This window comes from Ursus arctos, unplaced genomic scaffold (assembly GCF_023065955.2).
Source record: "Ursus arctos isolate Adak ecotype North America unplaced genomic scaffold, UrsArc2.0 scaffold_1, whole genome shotgun sequence".
In the NCBI taxonomy this organism is placed as follows: Eukaryota; Metazoa; Chordata; class Mammalia; order Carnivora; family Ursidae; genus Ursus; species Ursus arctos.
The window spans coordinates 91,035,994-91,048,016 of NW_026622763.1; the positions used below are offsets into that span (position 1 = coordinate 91,035,994).

Here is a 12,023-nt window from a genome sequence, read left to right on the forward strand (position 1 = left end):
GTATATTTCCTACCCCAGTCCTGGAATCAGCCATTTCTTCAAGGAGCTCCTGTTCTTTTTAATGGAGATTGGTATTAGAAAGTAGGACCTGGATGCTTGGTGTGCTCATTGCCTCTAGAGTTTTTGCTATTAGTATTTTAAAGCAAAAGCAAACCCCTGGCATCATGTCTAATCGCTAAAAAATACCTGTATGTGAAAAATAAGGGTATTTTCTTTTTTTAAAAGGTTTTATTTATTTGACAGAAAGGGAGAGAGAGAGCACAAGCAGGGGGAACAGCAGGCAGAGGGAGAGGGAGAAGCAGGCTTCCCACTGAGCAGGGAGCCCGATGTGGGGTTTGATCCCAGAACCCCTGGATCATGACCTGAGCCAGAGGCAGACACTTAATGGACTGAGCCACCCAGGTGTCCCCTCCTCCTCTTTTCTGTGTCTTCTCTCTGTCTGTCACATCTCCCTTGGCCTCATGAAGAACACAGGTTATGGGATTTAGGGCCCACTCAGAAAATCCAGGAAAATTCCTTAATCCTCTCAGAATCCTTTGCCATATAATATTTACAAGCTCCTGGAATTAGAGTGTGGATATATCTTTTGGGGGGGCACCATTCAGTCAACTGCATAACAAAATTGATAATGGTTTCTTAACATCGGTCTTTGTTCTTAATGTCCCCATATTCAAGTTTCTCCATTGTCTCAAAAATATCTTTTACAGTTGGTTTCTTTGAATCAGAATCCAAACAAGGTCCACTCACTACATTTGATAGTCTCTTAAGTCTCTTACAATCTAGAACACCTCACTTTTTTTTTTAAACTCCGAAATTGTTGAAGAAATGAGGTCATTCATCTGTACATTGGCCCACATTCTGGATTCGTCAGATTGCTTTCTTGCCATGTCATTATTTCTCTTTATTTCCTATAACCTGGAAGTTGGAGCCAAAAGCTTGATTATATTCAGATTCAACTATTTTTGACAAAAATAAACTACTTCCTAAATATTGTGTAGTTTAAATTGCATCACATCAGGAAACATAATTTATAGCTGTCCTGCATTTCATGATCTAAGATTGGTTAAAATCTAGAGGTGATCCTTCCAGTGTAAAATTCCCCCAATCAATCCTCTAGTGGTTTTAGCATCTGTCAATACTGTGGCTGAAATCAATTATTTATTAAGCTTCCTTGCTCTGGTCCAGATTGTTATTAGGTTAGTTTAACCTTTTATTTTGCTCTTTATTTCTGTAGCCTACTGTTTAGAAAAGACCTTTTCACCCTCCAGGTCTTTTTCTTTTTTTCTTTTTTAAAGATTTTATTTTTATTTATTTGAGAGAGAGAGAAAGAGAGAGCACTCACAAACGATCAGGGGAAGGGCAGAGAGAGAAGGAGAAGCAGACTCCTCCGCTGAGCAGGGAGCCTGATGTGGGTGGGGCTCCATCTCAGGACCCCAAAATCATGACCCCAGCCAAGGCAGATGCTTAACTGACTGAGCCACCCAGATGCCCCTCTCCTTTGATTTTCAAATCCATTAGGTCTAGGAACATCTGGGACTAAGAACATCTGGGGCATCTTCGTTTTCTAGAGAGATGATGAATTGAGTCGCTGTTTCCTTAAGTTCTTACCTGAAGCCCATAAAGCAGGTGGTCGTAATAGTACTCTACTGAGTAGATTGGAGTTAGGGGAAAGTGGGTTGGAGGGAAACAGTGGATATGGCGAGGTCTCCTTTCATGTGGTCAAATTTGAAAGACTTCTGCTGAAAAGGACTACTAAGAAACTTTTTTAATAAAGCCTGAACTCTTTTGATTTTATTTTATTTATTTATTTTTTTAAGATTTTATTTATTTATTTGACAGAGATAGAGACAGCCAGCGAGAGAGGGAACACAAGCAGGGGGAGTGGGAGAGGAAGAAGCAGGCTCATAGCAGAGGAGCCCGATGTGGGGCTCGATCCCACAACGCCAGGATCACGCCCTGAGCCGAAGGCAGACGCCCAACCGCTGTGCCCCCCAGGCGCCCCTAATTTTAGAGGAGCGAATTAAGGCATGGCCAAAGAAATAGTCCATTCAGGTGAGGTGGTATCAAGGTCCAGAGAAGGAGAGAATCCTGGAAACCCCTAACGTAGTCTTTTTTGGTGGTGGTGGTGGTGTGTGTGTGTTGTGCGTGTGGTGTGCGTGTGGTGTGCGTGTGTGTGTGTGTGTGTGTGTGTGGTTGGTGTGTGTGAGACTCTCAGGACTATATCTCCCAGAATTCCGCTCTCTGGGTCTCACGCGCCCTGAAGCGACTGCGCATGCGCGAGGCTGGAGCCGGCCTGCCTTCCCAGGCCCCACAACCCCCGAGATTCCGCGCGCCTGCCTCCCGCCCGCCCGCCGCGATCGCCCCTTCCAGGCCCTCGGTCTGTCCGCTGGGGGCGCGCGCAGTGCCTGGCAGGCGGCTTCGGCGCCGGCGGCTGGGAGCGCGGGTCGCGTGGCGGTGCGTGGTTGCTAGGGGCGTCTAAGGCCGCCCGCTCGCCCAGCAGGCCGAGGGAGGAAGCAACGCGGAGCCGGCGCCGAGCCGGGGCGAAGCTGGGTCCGCTAGGTGAGTGTGACGGTGAAGCCGGGGGAACGACCCTCCGCCCGCCGACTCTCCCGCCCCTCCTTCTGCCCGGGTCCTTTCGCGCGGGTCCGCAGCCCTCCGGCGGGTCCCGCCCCAGCCCCGCTTCCTGCCCGCCACCTCTCCATCTCCGGGGAGGCGATGGGGCTGCGGCCTTCCACCCGGTCAGGTCTGTGCCCGTCCTCGGGACCCTTCTCCCCCTCCGCCACGCCCCGTGAACTTAGCGCTGCCTCCGGGTGCCCGAACCCTGCAGCATCCCCTCACCCTGGGCCTCCGTGCCGCTTTCCCGCCGCGCTGCGGTTTAAATTCTCCTCGCCCAAGCTCCTCTCAATTCGTAGCTGAATTGAACATGAAAATCCACTTTTTTCTTTCCCCATCTTCGGTAGCTATAGAGAAATACTTTCCTAAACTGTAGAGGTTTCAAACAGAATTTGAGATCTTGTAAATTTAACTCTCTTCATTTATTCATCCCTTTATGTAATCATTCACCCAACAGTTTTTTGTTTTTGTTTTTTACAAACATCAACAAATATTTAGTGAGCCAGAGCACTGTGGAAGGCGCTGGGGTGATAACAGTGGTGAACAAGGCAGGCATGTCTTCACTGAGCTTCTAGTCTAGGGGAGATTTTAATCAAGTAAACAAGCATTTGCCATACTGTGTGGTGTGTGCTCTGATAGAACATTAGAAAGATAGTTAACCCAGACTTGCTTGGAAAAGTATATTATCCCCATTCCCTGGTCTTCACATTCTCATTCTGAATCTAGGATATGTTTTAATCCTTCTTTATGGAGTCATCCTTGCTCCCTCACGTACTCCAGATGACATCTTTCTCAACTTCATCACCTGTTGATTTAGCCAATCAGAAAGTAGTTGGGGGACCTTTTGGGACAGTGTTCTGTCCATCCTTCATTTCTTGCAGTAAATACTGAGACACTGTATGAGACCCACACCCTCAACCCTGAGAAAGTTACCAGCTGCTTATTGGTTGGGCTGAATGGAACCTTGAAAAATTATCAAGTGTCTTCTGGGAATAAAGAAGTTGAGAGCACATTCCCGATACAAAGTAGCTTCACAAAATAATACAGCAAGGCCTAAAAAGAGAATTGGAAACAGTTTGACAGGCCTGATCTGGGTTTGAAGGTAGCCATCCAATGACAAATAGGAAGAGAAGGGGCGCCTGGGTAGCTCAGTCGGTTAAGCGTCTGCGGTGTCTGCCTTCTGCTCGGGTCATGATCCCAGAGCCCTGAGATCAAGTCCTGCATCAGGCTCCCTGCTCAGTGGGGAGTCTGCTTCTCTGTCTTCCTCTGCCCCTCCCCCTGCTTGTGCATGCTCCCTCAAATAAATAAATAAATCTTTTTTAAAAAATAGGAAGAGGAAAATTAATAGGGATTAGATCACAAAGGGCCATAGATGTTTTGTTAAAGAGAACAGTATCCTTAAGTTTTTCAAGCGGGGTGATTAGGGCCCAGGACTTCCAAGGAATACACCTGCACATATAGCTTTAGAAGAATCAGTTTCCAGATCCTCAGCTTCCAAATGAACTCTTCTGAAACTGACCTTACAAGAAAAGGTGGGGGCGGCGGGATGTTATATCCCTCATACTTCCCAAATTATAATGTTTTGTCCCAAGGGTAAAAATGTCAGGTGTGGGGCACCTGGGTGGCTCAGTCGGTTAAGCATCTGCCTTCAGCTCAGGTCATGATTCCAGGTCTGGCTCCCTGCTCAGTGGGGAGCCTGCTTCTCCCTCTCCCTCTGCCTGCTTCTCCCCCTGCTTGTGTGCACTCTCTCTCTCTCTTTGTCAAATAAATAAAATCTTAAAAAAAAAAAAAAAAGGTTGCCAAGTGGAGTATTAGGAAATACTGATTTCAGGAAGGCCTCCTTTGATGATTAAATTACTTTGAAAACTCAGGAGGCTTCCTATCTTCTCCTAATACACATTGCTGTTAGGGTGAGGCTTGATTCTTCTTGTGATATTATGAATTCAGATGAACTCAACAGTTAAATGTGGCTAGAATGCTTTTTGGGACCTTGGGTTTTTCAAGCTATAGGATAACACTTGCATAAAAACTTTTATTAAAGAGATTTCTTAATTTAGGTGTGTGTTTTTCAGTAAAATAGCTAAAAATTACTTTATCAAATCATGAAATGCTTTTTTTCTTTTCTTTTTTTAAAAAATATTTTATTTATTTATTTATTTGACAGAGAGAGAGAGGGAGACAGCCAGAGGGAGATCTGGAAGTACAACTAGCCAGTGGGAGAGGGAACACAAGCAGGGGGAGTGGGAGAGGAAGAAGCAGGCTCCCAGCGGAGGAGCCTGATGCAGGGCTCGATCCCAGAACGCTGGGATCACACCCTGAGCCAAAGGCAGATGCTTAATGACTGAGCCACCCAGGCGCCCCCAAATCATGAAATGCTTATTTGAATTACAGTTAATCTTTAACTTAGTTCTTTTTATAAAATCTTTTTATAAAATCTTTTAATAAAATCTTTTTATAAAATCTTTACAGTTAATCCTTAACTTAGTCCTTTTATAAAATACCTCCTTTTAACAAAGGAATAGATGTGTTTAAACTTGTGATGAAAAATCTTAGAATTAAACTTTAATCTGCAAGGAATACATGATTTAGATTCTTTTGGGGATACAGGAGTAAAACCATTTGAAGGGTGTGTTGCAGGAAAACCATGGAAATATAACTAGCAGGAAGATAACAGTAGATTTGTATTTGAGGCTACTGTAGCATCAGTGTGTGGTTTGAATAGTAATGAATCATGGAACTTTACATCAAAAACCAGAGATGTACTATATGGTGACTAACATAACATAGTAAAAAATTATTATAAAACAATTTTTGAAAGCCCCCCCAAGAAAATGAGTAGGGAGGATTTTAGACTGGAGGTAGGGAGCCAGTGAGAAAACTCGAGACCGGGCTAGAGATGGTGAGGGCTGTATGTTGCCTGCAGTGGGAATGGAGAGGGTTTAGAGAGATGTTAAAGGTGATAGAGTGGACAAGGCCTGGTGGCAAAATAGATACACAGTGGGACAAGGAGCAGTCCGGAATGATCCTAAGTTCCAACTTTAGTGACCAGGTGGGTGATGGTGCAGGAGAAACTATTAGGAGAAAGGGCAGCTTTGAGGAGAAGGATAAAGGGGTTCACTCTGGACATGCAGAGTTGAGGTCCCCATAGCACATCCAGGTAGAGAGGGCCAGGAGGTCATTCTGTAAGTCTGGAGCTCATGACAGAGGTCTGGGTGATGATAAAAAGTCGAGAAGGAAGGAAGTGGTTGCTGTCATGGGATGGAAGAGATTGCTCTGGGAGAGTTTATTGAGCACTGACTATGTGCCAGGCAGAGTGAGAAGACTGAACTCTTAGGAACACCAACATTGAGAGAGTGGGCAGAGGAAAAGGGGTGAAAGAAGGAGACAGAGAATTTACAACCAAATACAAAAATGAATGTGTAAATGAAAAGTTGCTTGCTAAACAGCTGTATCTCGGTGAAGCCTTAACTTCACGATCTGATATTCATAATCTGGAGTTGAGTTTAACTTCACCACTAGATTCCTTTGTGACCTTGAATGGTCTGATTATAGGCTCCCTGGATTCTAGCACAGGATCAGATGCTTTGATGTGTCAGTGAAATTGCAGAGAAAAATTCTCTTATGTGCCCTGAACTTCTTACACTCTCTTCTGGCAGAACTGGGAAACCAGACTGGGCATTTGGGAAGAAATATGGAGAGTTCTAATTTCTCTTAGGCCCTGAAATACAGAGAAATTTGTCCTTAAGAGTCCTCATGGATATTCTGGACAGGCAATGGCATTTTAGACCAGAGGTGCTCAGACTTCTGCTTTTAGGACTCCTTTATGCACTTCAAAACCTCTTTGGGATCTTCAGTATATTTTTTAATGTAGGATATATAGTCTTGATATTTACCATATTAGAAATTGAAATATTTATTCATTTAGAAGTAATAAATCCAAGTTAAAATAGGTAGAATTTTTATTTTTATTTCTTTTTTTTTTTTATTTTTTTAAGATTTTATTTATTTATTCGACAGAGATAGAGACAGCCAGCAAGAGAGGGAACACAAGCAGGGGGAGTGGGAGAGGAAGAAGCAGGCTCCTAGCAGAAGAGCCTGACGTGGGGCTCGATCCCATAACACCGGGATCACGCCCTGAGCCGAAGGCAGACGCTTAACCGCTGTGCCACCCAGGCGCCCCTATTTTTATTTCTTTAAATATTTATTTATTTATTTATTTATTTGCGTGAGAGCTCGCAAGCGGGGGGTAGGAGCAGAGGGAGAGGGACAAGCAGACTCCATGTTGAGTGTGGAGCCTAACATGGGGCGCGATCTCATGACCCAGAGATCGTGACCTGAGCCGAAATCATGAGTCAGACACCAGTCCCACTGAGCCACCCAGGCACCCCCCCATAAGCAGAATTTTTAAATGAAAAATGATATTGTTTCAAAAAGATTAGTGAGAAGAGTAGCATTGTTTTTGCAAATCTCTTTAATGTCTGGCTTAATAGAAGATAGGTGGATTTTCATATCTCTTTCTTTGTTCAGTCAGTTGTGATGTGTTGTTTTGGTTGAATTATTAGGAAAATCCAGCCTCACAGACATTTAGTTGGACAGGAAGGAATATTTTTAATAGCCTTTTCAGGTAATTGTGGGTATTCTTTGGTATTACACGAAAGTTAGCAAGGGATGGTTTTATGAAGGTTATTGCAATGTGGAATCTGAAATGAACTTTTCATACTTTGTTACATTAAAATCCATTGGTCTCTCATTTTGACTGGGTCTTTTTTTCTTTTTCTCCCTGTTTGCTTTTGATGGGGCCTTTTACCCAGACATGATTCCATAACATTGTGATAGGTATCTGGAAAACACTGTTTTCATTGCGTTTCAGCTCTTCCGAATGTTGCCACATTTTATTAACAGTATCCCCCCAAAATCATTCATGTTATCACTGCACTTTCATCAGAAAAATGCTTAACTTTTGGGAAGGTGTCAAGCTTATGGTGGCAGAGACAGTTTTGCCTGAATTCTGATTTTTCTCTTGGAAGCTGAAATTTTATCATTGGCAACAAATACTGTCAGTTTTTCTTGAATTGACAGACTCACTTTGTTTTATTTTCTAGAAAATGTTTGCCAAATGCCAAAGTCTGAATAACCCATCACTTTCATGTCATTTATTCTTTCAAGCGAACGTGGTGTTCCACAGAAACATTTTGCAATTGAAACACACAGAGCTTTCCTTAGAGACGGCCATCAACTTCTGTATACCACAGAAGCGTTTTGCACGTGCTCCTTGTTTTGTCACATAGAGCATTAAAAAGATGCACTCCAGAATTGAGATTTAAGGTAATTTTTACTGTGTCACCAAGGACATTCTTGGGTAAGGCTGGCATTCTTTCACTGTGCGGTGAGGAAGCCTGTGGTGGTCAAGGATCTGACTCGGTGTGACATTGTCTCAGTTCTTGCTCAGGTACCAACAGGCTGACCCACCATTGCTTTTCTACCACCATGGAAAGACCAGCACAATTTAAAAAGCAAATCGCATCTTAGTTTTGTTAGGAAAATCGTTTCCCCAGCACAACCTAAAGGCTATACCTTGAAGACACTGTCTACCCTCAGGAGGAGGAGGGAGGTTCCTTGAAGGTGATAAAAGCCAAGGTTCTAGGAGAGCTAGTCACTAATTACGTTAAGCCTTCAACAGTTTTCACCTTTCAGTAATTTGTAGATTGGCCCCGCTCAACTCTAGGTGCTGTACGCTGTATTTTTCTCTCAGCTTTACCATCTCCTTTTGCATTGCCGAACAGTGTTCTACAAAAGCTTAACTTGTGGTACTGACCCTCCCTTCTCATAGGGCTGGGGTATTGAGCTTCCTTTCCCAGAAGGCCTTCAAGAAGCTCATTGCCCCTCCAGCTTTTTGGGGGGAGACATAGCTAGATGAGGATGATTCCCACCATCCTCCCCATTCTCTTTGGTTCCAGGTAAGTCAGTTCCGTCTTCTACAATAACTACTGAGCAATTAAAGCAATCTCATTAGAGATCTTTCAGAGTGTAGACTCCGAACCATTTCTGATGTCCTGAGTTCCCCTGGTGACGGAGGGAAGCACCTCGGTGGAGGAGGGAAAGGAAACTGCGAGTCCCAAGAGACAGACAGACAGACACACACACACACACACACACACACACACTCACATACATTCCTGTAATACAGGAGAGTGATTTAATCAGTGAATAATGAATAATTGCTTTCTGTAGAAATAGATACTTGTCCAAGTTGGTCTGGACCTGGCCTCTAGAGACTTGGTGGTTTGAAACAACAGCCGTAGATTTTTCTAGCATAGGCTGCTCTTTATTCACTCTCTACTAAGGAGGAAACTGGAGGCAAAATTACATCTCAAAGAGTGGAAGGCAAAAGGAGGTAGGCAGTTTCTGAGTGCTGTATAAAGATGACAAAGCAGGTTGGTGCAGGTTGGTGTGAGTCCTGAGGCTCCCTGCAGAAGCTGCAGCCAGGGACGGCGGTAAGGATTCCACCGCAGAAGCCCTGCACTTGGTCAGGTGGGTACTCGGAGGGGTAGAGATTGGGCTGAGCCAGGCAGGTAAATACAAAGAAGGGGATGTGTGAGGCCATTTTATCTTTAGAATGCTCTGTGGTTCTTTATCCTCCTTTCTTATCCTCTAGGCAGTTTTTTTGGTTTTATTTTTAACAACTTCGTGGAGGTAAAACTGATCTGGAACATACCTATCACCCCAAGTCAGTTGTTTTTGAAACTTTGTTCTAGGGACCGAGTGCCCCATAAAGTTGTTTGGCAAGGAGACCTGGGCGGCATTGCTGAGGAGGAGACCAAACTAGGGCAGTGATCTTCCCCCTTCTTCCAGTTTAGCTTTGCACCTGTCTGTTACAGGTAAACAGGGATTCCCTATGAAAATCATCATGGAACTTATGAGGCATATCCATGTGAAAAGAGAACAGTGGTGAGAGTAGCCTTTGTAAAGTATCAAGTTAGAGGGATAGATTATGCAAGAGATATTCATGGAGAGGGTGGGGCTTGAGCTGTGTCCGGAAAAGGTAAATAAAATACAAGGATTCAGAAGAAAGAGGCTTAGTGGAGTAAAGGCTGGTGGACAGGTTTGAAAGGTTTATTCCAGTTTAGTGTTAAGACCAGCACAGTTCATAGGGCACAGTTCAAGGCGTAAGGAGATGGAAATAAGCCTTCCAATCCAAACTAAGAAATCTGGATATTATTTGCTGACTCATGTGAGAATCATCTGGAATGTTTATTAAAAATGCAGATTCCCGGCCCCACCCCAGACCCACTGAATCCACTTTGAAGATGGGACTTGGGAATCTGCATCTCATGTTTGTTCTGTTTTGGTTTTTATTTTTTTATTTCGGGTAGGCTCCATGCCCAACAGGGGGCTTGAACTCATGACCCTGAGATGAAGAGTTGCACAGTCTCCTGAATGAGCCAGCCAGGCACCCTGCACCCCATGTTATTCTGATGCAGGTGATTGGTCGGCTGCTGTGATATTTAGTGAGGACTCCTAGGAAATTTTTGAAAGGGGAGTAACCCGATCAAGTAAGACCAAGCAAAGTTAATCTGGAGGCTGCCTGCAAGGGTGGGCTTCGGAAGGGTGGACCCTGGAAAGAGACCTCAGTCTAGATGTTATTGCAATGATCCAGCTCTGCAGAGGGGGTGGGGGAATAAATGGAGGAAGCATCCTAGGAAGAAAGAATCTCTCTTAGGTTTGGTAACTGGTTTGGCTTTGGAGAATAAGGGAAGGGAAGAAGTCAGAAGTGGCTTAGGTGTTCCTCTTAGGTGACTGAGAGAAAGAAGGTTCCACTGAAAGAAATTGAAGGTCAAGAGCGCCGAGCTGGTGTGACAAGCTTGAAGTGGTTGGGTATGCACGTGGGAAAGGTGGAATAGACGGTTGGTGATGAGGACATGAAGCTTGAGAGAGGGCAGGTCTGAAGAGTGGCGCTTCTGCAGATAATGGTTGAAATAGCGAGAGCAGATTGGTCGGACGTGGGAGGCAGGATAGAACAGGAGCCATGGAGGACTTTGGAGGGGGCCTCCTGGGGAAGAAAAGGCACCCCTGAAGGAGGTGGGTGTGGCTGTGGCCGAGTTCCTGCACTGAGTAAAGAAGTAGCGACAAGGAGATGGTGGTAGAATCATCACCTGTTTAATCTGAAAAGGGCCCACTGTGGCTCTGCTGGGTTTAGCTGTTGTAGATGCATTTGTGTATTCAGCAAATATTTAATGAGCCCTGATTACAGTCCTAGGGCTGGGCACAGACTGTGTAAACAAGGTCCCAATTCTCAAAAAGCTTTCATTCTGGAAGAGAAGATAGACACCTAACAAAGGAATGCATAAATAATTGAAGTTCTTATTTTAAAAATAACGAACAGGGTTTTTGACTCGGTGATTCATGTGTATAGCCAGAAATTAAAATGATAGAAAAGGTATGCACAGTTAGGTCTCATACCCCATTAGTCACCTTTATAAAAAAAATCCGTTCCTATGTGTTCTTCCACTGTTTCTTTAGGCAGTTATAAGGAAATACATACAATAATTTCAGCTAGTGGAAGAATGAAACAGATTAGAATCAGGTAATGTGATAGGGAATGATCAGGGGTGGTGCAGTATTAGTGTAGACAGGCTCTTTGGGGTGGGGATGTTTGCTGAATGCTGAGAGAGGGAACTGAGCTGGCAGTTCAGAGATCTGAGTGTTTCAGAGGGAACAGTGGAGCCCCTGGGAACACAGGTGGGAACACGCCTGCTGAGCAGGAAGAGTGACTTGCATGAGGTCAGAGAGATAAGTCAGATCACGTAGGCCTTGGAGCCACCAGATAGCTTTAAGCTACATTTTAAAAAGAGCGCCTGACCACAGTCTGGAGAATTGATTATAAAGAAGGCCTAAGAGTTAGAAGCGGGGGTGAGGGGGTGTGGGGGGTGACCAGCAGGTGAGAGGGGATAGTGGTGCGGACTAGGGGAATAATGGTGGAAACAGAGAAGAATAGATGGCTCCAGGGATGTGTATTTGGTTTTTTTGGTTTTTTTTTTTTTTAAAAGATTTTATCTATCTATCTATCTATCAATCAGTCAATCAATCAATCGGAGACAGCCAGCAAGAGAGGGAACACAAATTTATTTATTTGACAGAGAGAGACAGCCAGCGAGAGAGGGAACACAAGCAGGGGGAGTGGGAGAGGAAGAAGCAGGCTCCTAGGGGGGAGAAGCCTGATGTGGGGCTCGATCCCAGAATGCTAGGATCACGCCCTGGATGGAAGGCAGATGCTTAACGACTGAGCCACCCAGACGCCCCCAGGGATGTGTATTTGAACTGGAAAGACTTGATGGATTAAGTGAGTAACAGTGAAGATCTGAGGTCAGGGTGAAATCATGACCCAGGGCATGTTGGGAGTTTTGGTGTTG

General features: G+C 44.5%; 1 protein-coding gene across 1 annotated transcript in view; it reads left to right on the top strand.

Moving 5' to 3' along the window:
• The first annotated feature begins 2,284 nt into the window (after positions 1-2,284).
• Positions 2,285-12,023, top strand: part of TTLL4 (tubulin tyrosine ligase like 4) — a 37,264-nt gene continuing 27,525 nt past the window's right edge. The window contains exon 1 of the mRNA XM_026491931.4: positions 2,285-2,559. The gene's annotated coding sequence lies outside the window, so the exon portion shown is untranslated. The remainder of the gene's footprint in view (positions 2,560-12,023) is intronic.